Source organism: Lutra lutra, chromosome 8 (assembly GCF_902655055.1).
Source record: "Lutra lutra chromosome 8, mLutLut1.2, whole genome shotgun sequence".
Taxonomy (NCBI): domain Eukaryota; kingdom Metazoa; phylum Chordata; class Mammalia; order Carnivora; family Mustelidae; genus Lutra; species Lutra lutra.
Window position 1 is genome coordinate 57,780,332 of NC_062285.1, and position 21,411 is coordinate 57,801,742.

General features: G+C 41.1%; 1 protein-coding gene across 3 annotated transcripts in view; it reads right to left on the reverse strand.

Annotated features, from left to right (window-relative positions):
• DIP2B (disco interacting protein 2 homolog B) overlaps positions 1–21,411 on the reverse strand; it is a 234,832-nt gene that overhangs the window by 144,260 nt on the left and 69,161 nt on the right. Inside the window, exon 1 of one of the 3 annotated variants that reach the window (XM_047740192.1) lies at positions 10,674–10,809. The exons of the other annotated variants lie outside the window; for them this stretch is intronic. The gene's annotated coding sequence lies outside the window, so the exon portion shown is untranslated. Of the gene's footprint in view, positions 1–10,673; positions 10,810–21,411 lie in introns of those variants that run through there. 3 annotated transcript variants of the gene reach the window in all.

Below are 21,411 nucleotides of genomic sequence, written 5' to 3' on the forward strand. Positions count from 1 at the left end.
CCTACTTGTGATCTCTCTCTCTGTCAAATAAACAAATAAAGTCTTAAAAAAAAAAAAGGTTCCCAATATTTCAATTTTTCTTCCTGTTCAGTTGAGCTGCAGGAAATGGAAGCAGTTGAATGTGAATGTAAATACGGATGTCCTTACAGAACTGCTGTCATAAATTACATGACCAGGAAAAGAGCAAAACAATACAAAAGATCATAATCTCAAAATCTCCTACTACCACCACAGAAAACAGGTAATTTTTATAGAAATGGTGTTGATGATAACAGTTAAACTAATAAATAACAACCAGTGACTCTAATCTCCCTTAGCAAAGCCTATAATTACACCCTGTCAAGCTTTCTCTGTTATATTATATGGCTATCTGGTTATATGAAGAAGTAACAAAATCAGAATATCCCTTCGGGCAAAAGCAATTGTGCAGTGTCCAACAGTCTTTAAAATATTTATAGGTGTTGACCCAATATGTCTTCTAGGAATCTACCCAAAGGAAAGACAAAAATTTGTCTATTTTGTCTCTATTTTCTATAGAGACAAACAAACTGAAAAAACAAAATGTTCAACAACTGGGAACAGTTTAAAAATTATTTTTGTAATGCCACGTATCCAGCAAAAAAGGTATTTACTAAGAATTCTGATAGCAAGAAAGAATTATCTTCGTTTAGGGGAAAAAAAAAAAAAACTTCTTGAATATACAAGGTAGACAATGTAGACAGCACTGGTTTTGGGCATAAAATGACCTGGTTGATGATCTGGGTCCATTCTTCCCTAGTGCCATGACTTAAAGCACATAATTTCTAGCCATCTATCCGTGCCCTCATTTGTAAAGTAGGGAAATGAATATCCAGCGTATCTACCCCACAATGGTGTGTGTGTGTGTGTGTGTGTGTGTGTGTGTGTGTGTGTGTGAAAGAGAGAGAGAGAGAGAGAACCAAAGCAAAGTAATAAATCTAAAAACCTTTTGAAAGATGTTAAGAAAGTATCATAGTCATCATCAAAGCCGCTTTTGAAGGAATGAACAAAAAAAGGATAGGAGGTATGGTAGTTTATATTCTTGCTAGATAAAGGAGAGAAGGGAAAATGATTTATAAAATTACCTGTTTACAGACGACCAGAGAGATGAAGCAGTGGCATTCATGAAGGATTGGAGCTGTACAAGGATACATTTTTGAGCAATGTGAGTCGAAGTTAAAAAGCCAGGTAAGGGGCACCTGGGTGGCTCAGTGGGTTAAGCCACTGCCTTCGGCTCAGGTCATGATCTCAGGGTCCTGGGATCAAGCCCCGCATCCGGCTCTCTGCTCGGCAGGGAGCCTGCTTCCTCCTCTCTCTCTGCCTGCCTCTCTGCCTCCTTGTGATCTCTCTCTGTCAAATAAATAAATAAAATATTTAAAAAAAAAAAAAAAAAGCCAGGTAAAATAATATGGTCCAAAGTCTCTAAGGAGAGGAGAACGGAACATGGGTGGTGGAGAAAGGTAGTGTGTGTGAGGGAACCAAGGCAACCAGATAAAAGGACTCAGGTTTAAGATTCTCCTTACGGGTGGGGGTGCAGGCGTGGCTCAGTCAGTTAAGCTCTAGACTCTGGAATTCAGCTCGGGTCATGCTCTCAGGGTTGTGAGACTGAGATTCTCGCTCCCCCTCTTCCTCTGCCCCTCCCTGCTGCCACTCTTACGGACATGTGCTCTCTCTCTCTCTCTCTAAAAAAAAGTCTCCTTAAGAGTGTAAGTCCAGGACCAAGACTACTTAACAAAACTATGTACAAGTAGAATATATCATGAGATGCAGGTTGTATCTACTGTTCCCAAGACACTGTCATTACCATTAATTAAGTGGATTACCCAATTTTTATAAATTTTTATAAATCAGGATTCTTAGCTTGCCCTTCCTTTAAAGGAAAAATGTCCTTTCCTCATTCATGAAGAAACAGGTAGGTGTGGATGGCTTGATGGTATTAAAGAAAGGAAAATAAGTCAAACTCATACTTAGAAATTACTGGGGTTATTTCTGAATCTTACATCAGTTAATCACATGGCTGCTTTGAACCCAACCTGACAGAATTAAGTGTGACCACGTTCCGCAAGAGTGCTCACTTCATGCCAGTGGGAGGCAGAAAAGTATTCTTGTCAAATGTGATAAAGGGAAATCCGAAGGGCTGAAAACAACTAAGCCAATAAGTAAAACCATCAAAAGAACTTTATTGTTGAATTCGCAACCTTTTTCCTTAAATGTTTAGCATTCACTTTAATATAACAAATACTTTATACTAAGACTGAAAAGATAATGACACAAGGGATGCTGTAAAATATTATGAAAGCACTCCATTGTTTCAGCTTAAACAGGAGTCGGCATTCATTACACAGATGCCACTCTGTGACATCCGTGACAAAGTCCAGGACCATGCAGGAAAGATCCAGGAGCCCTCCTCACCAAGTCCCTGCGTTGAGTTCTCACAACAACCCTCTTCTCAAAACTCCCTCAGTTCAGTCAGATTATCACACATCCCTACACTCAAAGAGGTGATGTTCATTTTTTTCATAACACTCCTGCATGCACAGAAGGCCACAGCACTACTTAATACTGTTATAGTAACATAACGTTCTCACTTTAACCTTTTCCCTCTCCAGAGTAATCAGAATAATGAGTAGCTGTGGTCTGCAAATTCTTAACTATGAGCACAATGGACAAAATAAGAAAGTCACTTCTATGAAATACCATAATGCTGACAAAGAAGATCAACATTTCAATATAAGATGCCCACTTTTCAAACACCTTTGCTTAAATTAAAATAACTTTTAAAGTGATTTAAGTTTTGTTGCCGGGCGCCTGGGTGGCTCAGTGGGTTAAGCCGCTGCCTTCGGCTCAGGTCGTGATCTCAGGGTCCTGGGATCGAGTCCCACATCGGGCTCTCTGCTCAGCAAGAAGCCTGCTTCCCTCTCTCTCTCTCTCTCTCTGCCTTCCTCTCCGTCTACTTGTGATCTCTCTCTGTCAAATAAATAAATAAAATCTTAAAAAAAAAAAAAAAAAAAAGTTTTGTTGCCAAACGAGTGACGGATTTCCTGTTCCAATTTGCACTATGCAGCCCGTAAAAGAATGAAGTAAATCTGTATGTGTTGAAATGGAAAGTTCTCTAAGATACACTGAGTAAAAAAGTGCAGGAGAGTTTGTAGAGTGGAGCGTCTCCTGTATAAAGAGTGTATCTCTGTGTGTCTGTGTTAGAAGGATTCACAAAAGGCTGGAGAGACATGTGAGTTAGAAACCACCTATATAATGAAAAACTAGCTCAGATAATTTTTAAAAGAAGTTAGTGGAAACTTTTACTGATCTTATATAAATCTCTGACTACATTTCAAGCAAATATTACCTATTCTGTCATAAAAAGTAAAAATAACCAAGCTTCAAAGACATAAAACTGAGACAAGTAATACCTATTTTTAAAAACATGCAAATCAGATTTAGCTAAATACCTTTGGTTACCAACCTCCTGTTACTGAATCCTCAGTCTATTTTAATTCCAATTGAAAACTGCCTTTTTTTTAGGATCATCCAAACCAGGTCAACTGGTCTTGGACATGTGTCAAATGGGAAGTCCAGGCTGGCCTGGCACTTACACAGCCATTAGGACTAGATGAGCAGGAAAAGCTCTAAGATTCAATAGCCTCAGACCAGCTATGCATAGTAATGACCATCCTCCAACTATCCACACACAGTGCTTTTGTTAACCTGTTTAGCCAGCATGAGAAACTTTTAGACACAATCCTATTCATATATTCATATAGTCAAATACATATTCATCTTTTCTTTATGTATATATTTTTAAAGATTTTTATTTATTTATTTGACAGAGAGAGAGATCACAAATAGGCAGAGAGGCAGGCGGGGGCGGCGGGGGTAAGAGGCTCCCCACTGAGCAGAGAGCCCAATGTGGGGCTTGACCCCAGGATCCTTAGATCATGACCTGAACTGAAGGCAGAGGCTTAACCCACTGAGCCACCCAGGCACTCCAACTTTTTTTTTTTTTTTTTAAGATTTTGTTTATTTATTTGATGGAGAGAGATATGGAAAGACAGGGAACACAGGCAGGAGGAGTGGGAGAGGGAGAAACAGGCTTCCCGCTGAGCAGGAAGCCCTATGTGGGCTCAATCCCAGGACCCTGGATCATGACCTGAGCCAAAGGCAGATGCTTAAATACTGAGCCACCCAGGCGCCCCTGTTCTCTAGTTCTAAATGTATTCATCCATACACAAAAGGACAGGAAACCTACCAGTTAAGTGCACCACTAGCTTGCTAACACACATTACCAGAGTCCACATGGTTGTACTCTTGTTACAGCCAACAGCTGCCAAAGTGTTACTCCTTTTAGACCTTGAACCTGAGCTCCCTGATATTTATTATGGCCAATTTAACTTAATGGTACTATGAAAATAATGTTTTAAAGATATCATGTTATTCAAAGCAGAGTTCATCCCTCTGAACAAGAAGAAAATGTCAAAGCAAACCAAAAGAATTACATTACAGCTAAAAGCTAAAAGGTGGATCATGGATTCTGAAAGACATGGCCTTTAGGATTTGTCACTTAAGACATACTGGGGCTGACCCTGTTAACTTATTTTGTGTTGTTAAAATAAACCAGATAATCTTATCTAAAAACCAGTCAGGCAAAATAAAAACAGCAAAACATTTAAATTGATATAAGACCAAGAGAGACAGACAAAACATATTTTATCACACATCAAACTATAAATATCTTTTAATATGTCATATGTGATCTGGGCTAAATTTTAAAATACATTATTTCAATATTTCTGATGGCCTTTACCTATCTGACACAATATTGAGTTCTAGATTAATAAGCTGATCATTAAGGTACTGCATACTTAACATAAAGGGTTATACTGATTAAGTATATAATTCTTAATCTATGTCACATGATGAGATAATACACATATAAAGCTACACATTAGTATGTTGACTTTATTTCATAAAATTTCTTAAAATTCTGCTAAGTTCTAAATTTGGCCCAAACATTAGCCACATAAAAAAGGGGAAGAGTTTCTTTCCTTCTAGAGACCTCATCTATTAAAAATGAAACCTAGGGGCGCCTGGGTGGCTCAGTGGGTTAAAGCCTCTGCCTTCGGCTCAGGTCATGATCCCAGGGTCCTGGGATCGAGCCCCGCATCGGGCTCTCTGCTCGGCGGGGAGCCTGCTTCCCTTCCTCTCTCTCTCTGCCTGCCTCTCTGCCTACTTGTGATCTCTGTCTGCCAAATAAATAAATAAAATCTTTAAAAAAATAAAAAAATAAAAATGAAACCTAGGGGCGCCTGGGTGGCTCAGTGGGTTAAAGCCTCTGCCTTCGGCTCAGGTCATGGTCCCAGTGTCCTAGGATCGAGCCCCACATGGAGCCCCACATCGGGCTCTCTGCTCAGCAGGGAACCTGCCTCCTCCTCTCTCTCTGCCTACTTGTGATCTCTATCTGTCAAATAAATAAATAAAATCTTTAAAAATAAATAAATAAAAATAAAAATGAAACCTAAATTAATTCTTACAAAACCCCCTGAGGTAAACACTATCCTTATAGGTGTGGGTATCAGATCAAAGAGAAAGCAAAAGCAAAAAGATGTGATGGTTCACTTTCAAACTCAGGATGACATTTGGTTCTGTGCTCTAATTAATAAGGCAGCAGAGAAAGGTTGGTTGGGCTCCAACATCTCATACTTGAAATGGAACAAAGAGGTGTGTTCCCAACAGGAACTACTGATTTCCTGATAATACCCACACATCATCTCCATCTGTGGCCTTAGGTGATTCGCTAATCTCTGATGGGCTCACTGTCCTATGCAAATGGGTGGAATCATTTGTAAGGTTGGGACATATCTTTAATGAGCTGCTCCTGTGTGTTTAACATAGAGTCAACATGTTCTATATCTCCAGAAGACTAAATTCAGCTCTGGTCTTACACCAGGACATTAAGTCTAGAGCTACACATAAATTCTACTTAGTGTAAGGGTTTTAATTCCAGCAAATGTGGAAAACTGTGAGAAAGGCTGAAGTATAAAATTCAAGTTTAGCTCAGACTGAAATTTAGTTGCCAACCAAAGGAAAAAGAAAGAAAGAAAAAGAATTAAAATAACCTTACCAGATAGGATAAACAAAAAGAAAAAGAAATCAATATATTAAAAACTTAAAAGAATTTCAGGTTCAACAACTGGGCATTAGATTTAGCCCCAGCTTCTTGGCCCTCAAAGTACATGGGGAAGTGAGACAAACTATTTGATTCCTACTCTTTGAAAAGACGGTATATCTAACTTGTAAAAGTAGATTCCCATGTGGGTTCTGGTCCATAAAAGGCTAAAATGTTATGACATCAAAATTTGATCAACCTGTAATTTTATATTAAAATCTAAATTCCTGGGGTTTTTTGTTTGTTTGTTTTTTATTTGACAGAGATCACAAGTAGGAAGAAAGGCAGGCAGAGAGAGAGGAGGAAGCAGGCTCCCGCTGAGCAAAGAGCCTGATGTGGGACTCGATCCCAGGACCCTGAGATCACGACCCGAGCCGAAGGCAGAGGCTCAACCCACTGAGCCACCCAGGTGCCCTAAATTCCTGTTTAAAAAAAAAAAAAAGTGCTTTCACTGGAAATGATGATCACAGTAATGGCCCTCTAGCAGCTGGTGCTGTAACAATTACAACAATGATTCGCTCCTTGGGCCACAACCATGATCCCTCAATCATTTCTCCAGTGGGGGCCACAAGTGGCATCTTTTTTTTTTTAAGATTTTATATATTTATCTGACAGAGATCACAAGTAGGCAGAGAAGCAGGCAGAGAGAGATAGGAGGAAGCAGACTCTCTGCTGAGCAGAGAGCCCGATGCAGGGCTCGATCCCAGGACCCTGGGATCATGACCTGAGCCGAAGGCAGAGGCTTTAACCCACTGAGCCACCCAGGCGCCCCCACAAGTGGCATCTTTAAAGAGAGACCACCACCATGCTGTCAATGTTACTAAGAAGAAAAGAGAAAGGAAGCAGCTTGAGGATCTTGGAAGATCATTAGCCCCAACCAGCATTTATTTCCACTGTAATATTCAAGTTCCTCCTCTTAACCTCTTCTAATTTTTCTTCTTGATGATCCTAAATCACTCAATTGTTAAAAGTTCAGTAACACAAAGAATCCTCCCACGGGCTCACAAGAGTCTGCCATATCTGGCCCGTTTATGCAAATCTAGGGACTCCATCTCCCATTGCTCTCCTCCTAACCCACCCGCCTCACACGCTTAGCAGCTGCTCAAATACACTAAGCTTCAGGAATCTTGCACCAATCATTTCCTGTGCCTGAGACACACTATTCCTAGAATTTCTCATGAACTGGCTCCCCGCTCATCATTCCAATGGTTTCAGTTCAAATGATACCTCTTCAGAAAGGCTGTTCCTGACCACTCTGGAGAGAGCAGCACTCTCTTACTTTATTATTATTCTTGTTGTTGTTATTATTATTATTTTCAAAATGGCAAATAACACACTATGACAATTACTTACTAAAGAAAATCAGCCATCTTAAAGTAACTGGCAGGATTGTCACATTTTTAAATTAATAAGACATTTAACAATCATTTTATTTAGTTGAGTGACTTCAAAGGTGAAGGAAATAGAAGTTCTGAACATTGAGAGATTTCCCCTTATACTTCTGAACATTGAGAGATTTCCCCTTATACTTCACTTCCTTAGACCGCACCCCCACTCTCCAAACTTATAATGTTCTACAAAAATAGGCACAAAATCCAGTTGGACAGTAGGGGCTATAAACACAGAACCCAGCAGCTGGGTTAAGACAGAATAAGCGTTAACATGGTCCTGTTATGGGTGACTGCCCACCACCAGGTAGAGGGAAACAACCTCAGGATAGAAAGATACCTTGTTCAAAGCATTCCCTAAAAAAGGTCCTTCTGATCTTCAGTGAAATGCCTAGCAGGGAAATAACCACGGTACATGTATTTAAAAAATGCACTGGGGAACTCTGAATCTTGTGTGAGTATAGTACAGCAGCAGTACTAACAGAACAATCTCTAAAGCTGTATCACCAGTATATTACTTCAAGGTTGGTTTGCTTGGGGCGGGGGCTCACAGGGAGGGTGGGCAGTGTATCTGAACGCTTAAGTCTAGCTTTGCTCTGTTGGTATTCTATAGCTATAGCTACAAAACAAATCCTAAGTCTATAGATTACATTTTTATTAAGCAAATGATCTCAAGAAACAATTTTCTTTAAAATGTTTTTCCCGGGGTGCCTGGGTGGCTCAGTGGGTTAGGCCTCTGCCTTCAGCTCAGGTCATGATCCCATGGTCCTGGGATTGAGCCCCGCATCGGGCTCTCTGCTCGACGGGGAGCCTGTTTCCGCCCCCATCTCTGCCTCTCTGCCTACTTGTGATCTCTGTCAAATAAATAGATAAAATCTTTAAAAAAAAAAAAAAGTTTTTCCCATACTGGGGTGCCAGTTGAGCATGTAACTCTTGGTTTTGGCTTGGGTCTTGATCTCAGGGTTGGGGGATGGAGTCCCAAGTCAGGCTCTGTGCTCAGTGCTGAGTCTGCTTGGGATTCTCTCTCCCTCTACCCCATTCTCTCTCTCTCTCTCTCTCCCTCTCCAAAACAAATAAATAAACCTTTAAAATAAAATAAAAGTTCCTTCCTATATCTACTTTTCAAACACAGCTAGGACAGAGTTTAAAGTATAACACTGCTTGACTTTTGTTCTCTGAAGCTACAAAACAGAAATGCAGGCAGACCACTGGCAGTATCTGGCAAATCAGTGGAAAACTGAAAAGAAGCAGGGAGAAGAGCAGATGAGAGAAGCACGCGTGGCACACAGCGTATATGCGGATTTTCAGCTTTCAGACATGAAATGTACAAGGTTAAAATCTAAGATCTCGAAGCACAGGAGATACTAAAGGGAGGAGGAAAAAGCTGAAAAAATAGTGAGACTGGGACTAAAGCAAATTTCTAGACTATCCTAACCTGCCATAAGTCATTTTTATGCACCTCTATGAACTAAAATGAGGATGTCAGTTTTATTTCAGACAAAACTTAACATACTGTCTCATGAAAAATCTTCCCTCCCCATGAGACACCTCCACAGCCTCTAACAGGGCAGGTATCCAGAAGAAGGAGTGGAGAAAAAGTAACTGCATTAATCAGTCATCAAGTAAATATTTGAGTAAGGCCCAGATAGCAAGGGAAAGGCTAAACAAGTGGGTTCTAAAGGCTGTGCAGAGTTGGTAACAGAGTATCCACTGAATCCAAGAGGACAAGGGAATACTTGTATTAAATCATCACACTGTATACCCTAAAAAAGATAAATGAATAAGGGGACAATGGAAAGGGTAAGAGAAGAGACAAGGGGCTCCTGATTTGGTATCAAGCTCCAATTTTATCTAGAAGCTTCGTATATACTTCCATCTGGAATGCAGAAAAACACCTGCCTAAAATACAGAGGTGTGAAAACAAAGTAGTTGCATCTGGAAGAGAAAGACACCTAAGAGCAGACCAGTTTATAAGTTCTAATTAATGTATACTACTTATTTTATGATATATTCGCCCATGGTTCAAAATCTAAAGATACAAGAAGATATACACATATAGTGAAAATATCATTCTCTCTCCTGTTTTCTAGTCTAGTGCTTTCCTGAGAATCTGCCCAAAGACGCATACACAAGCAAACCACAGTTTCATGTGGGCACATTTTGACCTAGATATCTGTTAATAACCTTTTTTCCCAGTAGTCTTTCTTTTAATCAAACTCACTGGCATCACATATCTATAGATCACAACTTTCCTAAGAAGCTGACTCCTTTAAGATGTTAAAAATGTCTCGAGAGAAGCAGCAGAGTAGAAGTGCTGGACTGGGATGGAAGTCTGGGCTCCAGCCTCAGCTATGCACAAATTTGGGAGAATCCCACTACTCTGGCATTCTCCCTCATCTTCTTGGCCACCTCTCAGGTCCAGGTCAATGTCAGCTCCTGCCTGGACTTGCCCCAGTCCCTCTATCTCTTCCAAATAATCCATCCCCTTGCTGGTCTCTAAGCCATTCTACTCAAGACTGAGCTGAAATAATTTTTAAAATGCAAATTGTGTTTTTATGTAAACGCTCAGCTCCTTTGCAATTCTTTTTGCCATTGTGGTGAAACCGAGAACAGGTTACATGATCAAACACAGTGAGATTGGCAGAGCCTTCGGAGACCACTTCTGGAGTCAGAGCCCCTCACCGAGACAGGAAGACAGAAGTCCACAGACACAAAGTAAGTGGGCCACATCTAGAATGCAAAGGTTGGCAGAACGCCACCATGTGAGAACTGGAAGGTCATTCCTTCACTTATTCATAAATGTTGACTGAAAGCTGGGCCCTATGCTAGGTGTCAAGAACTGCATTGAACAGACAGATAAGATCCCTGACTTTATAAAGCTTATATTTCCAGACACATTTCTAGAAAAGAAATAAATACTCAAGGTAATTGCAATGGGTCCAGATTATTGTAGTCCATTTCCAGTCAATGTCTCTGGGTCTTCTCTTGGCCTCTGCCCTATTTTTCCACACACCAGACAGAGTGAGTTTTTTAAAACTGAATCAGATCACGCCTATACTTTGTTCAAAACCTCTCACACTCAGAATAAAAACCAAATTCCTTACCATATGGCCTGTGAGGTCCCAAGTGATCTGGCTCTTTTCCCTCTGCTCTTCCTCATTCACTTCACTCTGGCCCCATAACTGCTGACCAGTCTCCCAAGGACCCTGCTTGTTCTTCCTCTGGGACTCACTTGTTATTTCTTCTGCCTAGAACACTCCTCCCCCACGGTCTTCACATAATGCTCTCTGACTTCATGGACATCGTTGCTGAAATGTCTCCTCCTCTGGCCATCTCTAGAATAGCATCTCTCACTTCAGTCTGAACCCTATGCCTACTTTTTTTATATACACAGCAGAAATCACAGTCAGAATAGGATATATTTGTGGTCTTTCTGTTTCCCCACTATATGTAAGCTTCCTGAGTGCATCTACCTTGTTCACTATCTCCCCAGTGCCTGGAACAGTGTCAGGGACAGACCAGGCACTTAATAAATATTTGCTGGAAAAAAAAAAAATAGATGACATGATGAAGAACAGACGGAGGTGGTTAAGTGGCCATTTTGGGAAGAGTGATTAGAAAGAGGGCTCTCAGAAAAGGTGACAGTTAAGCTGTAATGTAAAGAACAATAAGGACAAGAGCCAGTCCATGTGGAGGAAGTGCAAGTGCCCAGGCCCTGGGGCATGGGAGAGCCTGGTGTGAAAGGGGACAAGTGTAGGCACTGCCTAACGAGGACAGGGGAAAGCAGTAGCGAAGGCTGGAGATGATGGCAGGACCTTGACAGCTACGGTAATAGAATAAAATGGGGGTTAGTAATGTATTCTACATGAAATGTCATCATTAAGGACCAGGCAAGGAGTTACATGATATGGTTAAATGCTCTTTTTTTTTAGATTTTATTTATTTATTTGACAGACAGAGATCACAGGTAGGCAGAGAGGCAGGCAGAGAGAGGAAGGGAAGCAGGCTCCCTGCTGAGCAGAGAGCCTGATGCGGGGCTCGATCCCAGGACCCTGGGATCATGACCTGAGCCGAAGGCAGAGGCTTTAACCCACTGAGCCACCCAGGCATCCCTGGTTAAATGTTCTTAATAGAGCACTCTACTTACTGTGAGGAGAACAGTGTATAGGAGACAACTACCAAGCCCAAAGACCAATTAGGAAACTCAAGCAGTTATCAGTTGAGAAATGACAGTGAATTAGCAGTGGAAGTGCAGACAGAGAAGTGAATGTATTTGAGAGAAGTATTCAGGCAGAATTGATAAACCATGCTAATGGCTGGATGGGGACGGGGAAGGATTTTTTTTTTTTAAAGATTTTATTTATTTATTTGACAGATAGAGATCACAAGTAGGCAGAGAGGCAGGCAGAGAGAGAGAGGAGGAGGCAGGTTCCCCGCTGAGCAGAGAGCCTGATGTGGGGCTCGATCCCAGGACACTGGGACCATGACCTTAGCGGAAGGCAGAGGCTTTAACCCACTGAGCCGCCCAGGCGCCCCGGGGGACGGGGAAGGATTTAAAATGATTCCCAAGGGGACGCCTGGGTGGCTCAGTTGGTTAAGCAGCTGCCTTCGGCTCAGGTCATGATCCCAGCGTCCTGGGATCGAGTCCCACATCGGGCTCCTTGCTTGGCGGGGAGCCTGCTTCTCCCTCTGCCTCTGCCTGCCATTCTGTCTGCCTGTGCTCGCTCTCTCTCACTCTCTCTCTGACAAATAAGTTAAAAAATCTTAAAAAAAAAAAAGTACAGATTTATTCAAACAAAAAATTAAAAAAAAAATAAAAAAAATAAAATGATTCCCAAGATTCTGACTTGAGCAACTAGGTATATAAGGCTCCATTTACTAAAATGAAAAAGAATTGGACAGGGGAGCCAGAACTCTCCTGTGCACCCTTAAAGTACAGATCACCTGGTGACTGATCTCCAGGTAGAACTCCAAGGACATGTCTGGGCTACAGTTACATATACGGTAGTGACCAGCATAAAGATGGAATTGAAAGCCATGGGAGTGGATGAAATCACCTAGGGAGAGAGTGCAAATAGAAAGAAGCGAGGCCCCAAACTGAGCTGGTGGGCAAGCCAGCAACTTAGAGGTCAGGCCAAGCAAGGGAAGGCAGTAAAAGAGAAGAAGAAGAGCTGGTTTGTGAGACAGAATGAAAATGATGAGATTCCATTACTAAGGACCTTGGTGCTCTTAGCAAGAATGGCTTCGGTAAAGTCATGAGGAATGAAAGCCAGAGTTCAAAGAGTGAATGGAAGAAAAGAAAAGGTAGGAGAAAGAAGAGACAACTCTTTTGAAAGGTTCTGCTGTGAAGGGGAGAAAAAAATATCACTAACTACAGAGAGAAGCCGATTTCACAACAGATGATCTCTTTCTAAAGATGGAGCATACCAGAGCACATCTGTATCCAAAAGGGATGCTCCAGCACAGAGAGCCTGAAGAGGATGGGGAGAGAAGCAGGGTGGAGAGCCACAGAAGTGGCATGGTCTTTGTGGAGAAGATCGGGGACGCTCAGCACAAAGGGACTGAAGTAGTGGCTGGGGGCTAGATGAAATTAATAACTGCTCCACTATAACCAACTGAAGGGACAGGAGAGAAGAGTAGCCTCTGCTGCCCCCAAAATGCATAGATGTGGTGGAGGGCAGGAGAGGGCATCCCTCTGGACAGATGTCTATTGTCTCAGAGAAGCGTGAAACAAAGCCATCAGCTGAGAGAATGGAGTCTGTAAGGTTTGAAGAAAAGGTATGAAATAGTCTTCTCAGAATCCAAGAATACAAATTATCAGTGGGATTTCCTGGCAGTGGTGAGCCCCTTGGAGACTTGTGGTTGTGTCTACGTAGAATTTAGTAACACTTTCCGCATATGGTAAATATTTCTTTTTTTTTTTTTTTTAATTTATTTGACAGAGAGAGAGATCACAAGTAGACAGAGAGGCAGGCAGAGAGAGAGAGAGGGAAGCAGGCTCCCTGCTGAGCAGAGAGCCCGATGCGGGACTCGATCCCAGGACCCTGAGATCATGACCTGAGCCGAAGGCAGCGGCTTAACCCACTGAGCCACCCAGGTGCCCCATATGGTAAATATTTCTTTCAATCAACTTTATTATTGAAATTTATACCAAGAATTAGATTTGTGATACCATCTTTGATCACTGATATAATGTAAGTAAACGTTCCTCCCTCCATACACATGATAGAATAACATGGGCTCTCTACACGTTCCCAGAATTTGACTCAGTCATCTGATTATCAGCATCTTTAACAAAGAAACCAGACAAAAAGCCAAGCAGAAAGAAAAAAATTACATAATCAGGGGAAATGTGACCACAGAGTGAATATCTTATATTTCTGGATGAAATTATAGACTGATGCTTGAGATAATACTTTAAAATAAAGGGGGAGTGGAGGAGAAAGTGAAAGTGAGTGGAGGGTATTAATGAAATTAGAGTAGCCACCATGTGTTGGTAATTACTGATATTGGGTGATGGGTATACAGAGATTCCTTATACTGCTCTACCTACTCTGGTATATGTTAGGAAATCTTCATTTAAAAAGGCAAAAACAAGAGCCCCTGAGTGGCTCGGTGGGTTAAAGCCTCTGGCTTCAGCTCGGGTCATGATCCCAGGTCCTGGGATCGAGCCCCACATCGGGCACTCTGCTCGGCAGGGAGCCTGCTTCCTCCTCTCTCTCTCTCTCTCTGCCTGCCTCTCTGCCTACTTGTGATCTCTGTCAAATAAATAAATAAATCTTAAAAAAAAATAAAATAAAAAGGCAAAAACAATAATAGAAGAAATCCAGAACAATAAATGTAATTATTTTATGCTTCTAATATAAACAAATTTTCCAAAGTTTCACAAATTTCTGGTTTGCTTCCTTAACAACTAATCAGGACAAGAAGCTAATCAGCTTTCCAAACAAAACCTGCTTCATTTCCAAAGTTCCTCCCCTTTTCTTTTGTCTCTTTTGGAATGACGCCTGAGCCAGTGTGCCATGAGTCTTACTGTGTGAGGCCTGCCTGAAGCCAGCACAGCCTGAGATGAGGGAGGGGACGGTTGCCTGACTTGGGCACTCAGCTGCAGGCTCTCAGCTAGATTCTATTAAAAGCAGCATTTTAGCCTCAAGAAAAGAAGGAGAAAAAAGTAAAGTATCAGTTATCTTTTCTTCCCTGCCTCCACAATTTTCTAACCTCCACAGCGCATGGAACCACCGTAACAGGCAAGCCTACCTTCATTAATCTCCCTTTGAGCCAAACAAAAGTAAAGTAAGGACTGGGTCCAGAGCATGCCTAACAGCAGCAATGGAGTGAATAGTCCTGTGCTTCCCAGTGTCCCCAGTGCCTTGGTGAGGTTAATTTATACCAGAAGCAGCTTTTAAGGACACTTACCATTGTGGTGAATGTGGGTAGCAAATGGATGTTATGGAAGAGAAATCAGCACTGGGTAATCCCCCTCCTGGGACAGGGGGTCAAGCAATATTTCTTTTCTTCTATTGGCATTCTCCTCCATCCCTCCCACATCTCCTTTCACCCCACCCTCTTCTAAAACCAAACTTGTGGCAAATAAGATGAACTAGACACCGTAAGGCTGGAAAGAAGCAAAATCCTATTGGATGCCACTGCTCTAGTTCAGCCTGTCCATCTGAGGGTAACCTGACTGGTTTTACTGACAGAACTGGTTGCCCAGGAGGGTGTACATGATCTCTGAGAGCCACAAAAAACCATTTTCTTTGCAGTAGCAGTCTTAGAAGTTTTTTAGTTTATGCATACATATCTGTTTCAGCAATTCCCCAATCTGGCTAATTAGAAGAGTTTCTAGAGGCATTTTTCTAAGACTCAGGTGGGGCCCAGAAATCTGTATTTTTAAGTCATCAGACAGTTGTACTCAGGTTTAGAGACTAATGATACATTATGACTTAAGGTACAAACATAAGTCACAGTCAGAAGAGTAACCTACCTCTAAAATCTTTAATTGTTCTGAACATAAAAGTATTTTCGCCAAAACAAAACCCTAATTCTAGAGGACATACAAAGTAAAACCAAACCCTTCACTCAGCAAAACACATTAATAAAGAGCTAATAAATAAAAAGGAAGGACTTAGATAAAGCAGGATCTTGGGGCACCTGGGTGGCTCAGTCATTAAGCATCTGCCTTCGGCTCAAGTCACGAACCCAAGGTCCTGGGATCCAGCCCTGAGTCAGGCTCCCTGTTCAGTGGGGAGTCTGCTTCCCCCTCTCCCACTCCCCTTGCTTGTGTTCCCTCTCTTGCTGTCTCTGTCAAATAAATAAAATCTTAAAAAAAAAAATCCTCTATTTAATAAAAATAATAATAAAGCAGGATCTTTTATGACTGGTATCATTAACATTTGGAGCTAGACAATTCTTTGTTGATAGGGGCTATGCTATGAATTGTAGGATGCTTCTATCCTTTGAACACAGATTCTGTGAAAAACTCAATGTAACAACATTAATTAGTGATTTTGTTGAAATGAAGGCAAGCTCTGAGTTTCTACTAGCCAGTCACATTCCCCCAGGTTATGTCAACCAAAAATGTCTCTAGACCTGGCCAAATGTCCCATGAGGGACAAAATCACTCCAGTCCAAAACTACTGGACTAAAGGAACTTGGCAAAAAATAGAGGAAAGGTTAAAGTAGATTGGGGGTGAAGATAAAGAAAATAAAACTGTCTTCAAAATGTAAAGCAATACCAAGAGGAGCACTGTTCTTAGCTCTTTATTTTTATTAAAAACACAACTGACGGAAATGGACTTAAATTACAAAAGGGAGCATCTAGAGGACTCAAAAGGAAAAACTTCTTAACTCCTGAGGTTTATTACAGCCAGGAAACTGGGAGGCCTTTCCTGGAGATAATTAGAATGAAAAGCCTATGATATGACTCAAAAGGTGTGGGGCTACAGTGTGTAGGTCTGTACACAGACAACCAATGGGGGGCCCTTTTGAGCCTGAGAATCTCTCCAGCCCTGGAGCCTGAAAGACTCCTTCAGAAAAAAAGCACTTGACTCATAGTTAATATCTCCCTGTGGACTCAGGTCCATGTGATATGACCAATTCCTGAATGCACACATAGTAAACCAACAAGGCTAGCAGGTTTGTGGCCCTTCCCTGTGCTTTTGTCCCTCAAGGTCAAAGTGAGACTATGAAGCGGTCTTTTCCTTTGAGCCCAAGGTCACTCCCAGCATTTGCCTAGAACCTCTCGGAGGCCGGCAGGTGGAGTGGGGATTTGACCAGTAATGGTATTCAGCCCAGATCTGTGCACCTCCAGGGTGTATGTAGCTCACCAAAAGAAAAAGGCAAAAGGAGAAATTAGAGAAAAGAAAAAGAACTAAGTCAAGTCAGAAAGTACTTTACTGTAAATCAGGAGTTCCTAAAAATGTAGCGCATGGGCTTCTAGAGGTCCCTCGAAAACTTATGGAGGTCCACAAAGGAAAATAAATATTTTAATAAAGATATTAAGACATTACTTGCCTTTTTTACTGTGTAAAAGTCTATTTGGAATTTTATCTCTCATTCTTTATCCATAACAATGGATTTCAAACTTCATACTCTTAAATTATTTGCACTGATGGTATAAAAATAATGGTGAGTGAAACTGCTGGAACCTTAGCACAAATCAAGATGGTGGCAACCTAGGCCACGGACTCACAGTGGAAGTTATTGATTTTATTACAACTCAACACCTGAGTGAACATCTTTTTAATAGTCTGTGTTGTCTCAAGGAAAAGCACTTACATAACTGAGTTATGAGCAGAACCAGATGCCCATTTAACACCATTTCTAGTTGGAGGAACAAATGATGGACAAACTACGGTTATTCAGACTTGAATATCTGGCAGATCTTTTCTTGAAAATGAAGGAAGTGAGTCTGTTATTGGCGACACTGATGACAATGATGAATTTCAGTGAACTAACAGTGATTTCAAGCAAAAGTCAAAATTCTGGAAACTTAAGCTTGACAGCTTCCTAATACTTACCAGTTTTTCCCTTATGAGATTGAAGGTGATATTAACAAGTAAATTTTGGTACTGTATAATGAAATGTGTCATAATTTACAAGATGTACATAACTGTGATTAAATTAAAGTGTTAATTGTTATGTTAAAAAAAATCACATGTGGGTAATAGCTCCATTCAAAGTACAAGACAGGTTGAAGGATTTTAGTGTAACATAGTATGAGATATTAATCTACATGGTTTCACACTCTACACTGTAACTAACCTTCAATAGACTACCACTTGAGTTTGGATGTAGTATCAAAGAAGAATATCCATAGTTATATAAGAAAACTATTAAAATATTCCCGATTTTTTGGGACACCCACTGGCTCAGTGGGTAAGTGTCTGGCTTCAGCTCAGGTCATGATCCCAGGGTACTTGGATCAAGTCCCACATCCCGCTCCTTGCTCAGCAGGAAGCCTGCTTCTCCTTTGGCCTGCCACTCCCCCTGCTTGTGCTCTCTTCCTGACAAATAAATAAGTAAAATCTTTAAAAATAAATAACTATAAAATATTCCTGATTTTTCCAACTGAGGCCAGATTTTCTTCATATACTTCAACAAAACAATTTATCATAATAAACTAAATGAAGAAGCAGACGTGAGAATCTAGTCATTATAGTCACAAAAATATAAAACAGTTCTTTTCTTCTCACCAAACTTTTTTTTTGCTTTGGAAAGTGTAATTATTTCTCATAAAATATATTACTTGTGATAACATACAACAGAGTTGTTATTTTAAATAAATTAAATATTTTTAAAATACTTGTTTTAATTTCTAATATGGTAAATAATAGATATAACACACTTAATAACTCTGAGCCTCAGTAATTTAAGGGTGTTAAGTTTGAAAACCATTCTTATAAAGAACAAAAGGTAAAATTTTTAAATAGTTTTTAAAGAAACTGCAATGATTTATAAATAGGGGACTGTTTCATCTTTTAAAAGTTATGAAAATTCAAAAAGGAACAAAAAGAACTGATATACAGAGAAGCCTGGATGATCTCTAGAGAACTATGCTGAATGAAAAAAACATCCAGGGGCACCTGGGTGGCTCAATGGGTTAAGCAAATGCCTTTGGCTCAGGTCATGATCCCAGGGTTGTAGGATGGAGTCCTGCATCCGGCTCCCTGATCAGAGGTAAACCTGCTTCTCCCTGCTTCTCCTGCTGCTATGCTCTCTCTCTGCCAAATAAATAAAATCTTGAAAAAATTTTAAAAAAGAAAAAAAAATCCAATCTCAAAAGATTACATACACTAATTCTACTTATATAATACTCTTGGAATGATAAAATTATAGAAATGTAAAACAGGTAAGTGGTTGCTGTGGGGGAGGGTGGAGATAATCTGGGAGGGGAAGCAGGTCTGGTTATAAAAGGACAACAGGAGGGATCCTTGAAGTGATAGAAATGTTTGTATCAATGTCAACATCCTAGTTGTGATACTGTACTACAGTTTTGCAATATGTTACCACGAGAAGAACTGAGTAAAAGTAAATGGAATCTTTCTATATATTTCTTCATAACCACATGTGAATCTATAATAATCTCAAAATTTTAAATGTAGTATTTAAAGTTATGAAGCAGAAATCAAAAGAATGTAGCAGGATTGTATCAAAAATCCAGAAGCTATAAATCCTACCTACCAAAGTCAAACTGATTAATGATACCTTTAAACTATTAATTTTCATATTTTAGGAATAAAAATTATTCTTCAAAGCACCTATCATAAGCATTAATTCATTACAGTTCCTACAACACGGCAGACACTGCCAGGAAAAGAGAACAGAAAAATGAATAGGACATGGAATCTGCCCTCAAGGTGCGCACAGTGTAGCAGGGATGACTGAATGGAAAATGAGTTCTCGGAATGCGATCTGGAATGTGCAGTAACAGAAATCCAAACAATGTCGGATGGGGACATAACTGCATAGGAGACAGGTGGACTTGATCGAAAAGGTGACAAGTGAGCAGAATCCTAAGGATGAAGAGGCTGTTGCAGGCAGAAAAGAGGGGAGAAAAGGGCAAAATACAATGCAGGATCTTTAACAAGAGAGGACATGATTAGTCTTGTGTTTTATAAAGAAATCTGACAACAGTACGGGAGGAAGAGACAAGTGAGATGGCTACCAAGTTAATATAAGTGAAAAACAGGACAGGCAAGATCTTGGGGGGCAGTGGAGGACTGAGAGAAGGAAACAATTAAAAGTGATGTTTTGGAGGGAGAAACGACAGGACTTGCTGAGCTAGGATTAGCCAAACTTTTTCTGCAAAGGATCAGACAGTACATACTTAAGCTCTGCAGGCCTCAGACGGTCCCTCTGTTTTTGGTTGTTGTTTTTTTTTTAAGATTTTATTTATTTGACAGACGGAGATCACAAGTAGGCAGAGAAGGAGGCAGAGAGAGGGGGGAGGAAGCAGCCTCCCTGCTGAGCAGAGAGCCCGATGTGGGGCCCGATCCCAGGACCCTGGGACCATGCCCCGAGCCGAAGGCAGAGGCCTTAACCCACTGAGCTACCCAGGTGCCCCGAGGGTCCCTCTGTTTAAAACAACTTCTTAAAAATACACAAAAACAGGGCACCTGGGTGGCTCAGTCATTAAGTGTCTGCTTTCGGCTTTGCTCAGGATCCCCGGGGTCCTGGGATCAAGCCCCAGAGCAGGCTCCCTGCTCAGTGGGAAGCCTGCTTCTCCCTCTCCCACTCCCCCTGCTTGTGTTCCCAATGTCTCTCTCTCTCTCTCTCTCTCTCAGTCAATTAAATAAAAAATAAAATCTTAAACACACACACACATATATACTTGGCTCCCAAGTCTCTGCCTGGATTTGACCCAGCAGTCACAGCTTGCTGACCCCGGACCTGGGAGATAAACAATAAAGAGGGAGGAAAAGCTAGAGGTGACACCCAAGTTTCTAGCCTAACCTAGTGGACAGGCTGAGATGCCGCTAAAACTGTGAACACTCAAAGGCAAGAGTTTTTGAGGGGCTATTAAGAGAGTGGGCAGAAGAGGTTCCGTTTATTCTTAGATGGCCCAGATGAAACTGTGAAACAAAGTGTCGGATATACTTATACGGAGTTCAGAGCAGAGGTCTAGGAAGGAGAGAGAGAGACTTGGAAATCATCAAGATATGAAACAGTTAAAACCATGTAAGCAGCTGATGGTGAAGTGAAAAGAAAATGGTGAACACTAGATGGGGTGGGGCGAGAACCGGAGTCTGAAGAACACAAAGAAGAGACAGAGAGGCAGGTATATTTTAAAATGCCAAGGGATCGCGCAAAACCAAGTTGTGGACCTTACTGCCGGGAAAGAATGCTAAATCACAGATGTTTCAGAAAAGCAGGAAGAACTGCCTATGGAGAGACAATTCTCATGATTCTGGTAAACAAATATTTGCCACAATGTCTGAGAGAGGCCAACTGTTTTAAGGTCTGTTGCCCAAAACAAAGGTTTATTCTCTGGACTACTTAGGCTCCCATGTCCTACCCTGGCACCAGCCAATTCTTTGTGCAAAGCATGCATGGAAGATGGAACCAGGTACTAGAGGTACCTAGTTAATAAATACCAGGTATTTATTTATTCCTCACGTCCGACGTCTCTTTCCATGATTCCAAGTCCATCAGTTGTAACATCTCTGCCATTTCTTTGCCACTTAGAAGATTCCATCCTGGGAAAGGAAGCAACTGATTTGGTGGGCACATCGGGGGAAAATAAACAGTCCAGTTTTGCCCTGCTTCCTTGTACAAGTGAGCTACCTGCAGGAGATGGGCTGGGTGGAGGGTCGGCATACCACATACACCTTCAATTCAGCA